Below are 921 nucleotides of genomic sequence, written 5' to 3'. Positions count from 1 at the left end.
CAGATAAATACTAAATGAGAAGTAATAAATAGTAGCTTGTTTAGATTTTTGAAGTCTAATGTACATGATCTGGGGCAGAGTTTTTTGTTCAGGTGGAGTGGTAAGTAATTTTACTTTGAAGACCAAATAGAAATTAACTCAAGATCTTATGAGTATGTTTGATATTCTTTTTTTTCTTTCTTTTTTTATTGTTGTTCAATTACAGTTGTCTCCATTTCCCATGCCCCCATTACTCTCCCCTGCCCTAGCCACCCCCACCTCCCCGTTGTCCTTGTCCATGGATCCTTTATACATGTTCCTTGACTTGATCCTTCCTCTTCTCTTCCTCATTATCTCCTCCCACCCCTCTGGTTATTGTCAGTTTGTTTTTTCAAGACATTTCCAAGACATTTCCATGTCTCTGGCTCTATTTTGTTCTCTTATTTGTTTTGTTGACTCTGTTCCACTTACAGGTGATCCACTGTTGGGATCATACCCTAAGAATCCTGAAATACCAATTCAAAAGAACCTATGCACCCCAATGTTCATAGCAACGTTATTTATAATAGGCAAGTGCTGGAAACAGCCTAAATGTCCTTCAGTAAATGAGTGGGTCAAAAAACTGTGGTACATTTACACAATTAGAATACTATGCAGCAGAAGTACTACACTTGATCTTAGCCAAAAGGCACAGAAGTGATCTATGCAGCAGAAATAAAGGAGGAAGGAACTCCTACCCTTCTCAATGGCATGAATGAAACTGGAGAGCATTATGCTAAGTGAGATAAGTCTGGCAGTGAAAGACAAATACCATATGTTTGGTATTCTTTAAGAATCCTTGCCTCAAACAGTTCTGGGAAACCCAAATCAGGCTCTCATTTTGCACAGCTCCTTCCTGGTGCTCACTGGTTGCAGCAGCCAGCACCCTTACAGATCTCTTCT

General features: G+C 39.5%; 1 pseudogene; it reads right to left on the bottom strand.

Moving 5' to 3' along the window:
- Nucleotides 1-530: 530 nt before the first annotated feature.
- On the bottom strand, nucleotides 531-680 carry LOC123818975 (annotated as a pseudogene).
- Nucleotides 681-921: the final 241 nt, after the last annotated feature.

The sequence above is a fragment of the Phyllostomus hastatus genome, unplaced genomic scaffold, assembly GCF_019186645.2.
Source record: "Phyllostomus hastatus isolate PE091 unplaced genomic scaffold, TTU_PhHast_1.1 phas_contig_29, whole genome shotgun sequence".
Lineage (NCBI taxonomy): Eukaryota > Metazoa > Chordata > Mammalia > Chiroptera > Phyllostomidae > Phyllostomus > Phyllostomus hastatus.
The sequence above is the reverse complement of the archived record's forward strand: the minus strand, read 5'-3'. Positions and strand labels throughout refer to the sequence as shown.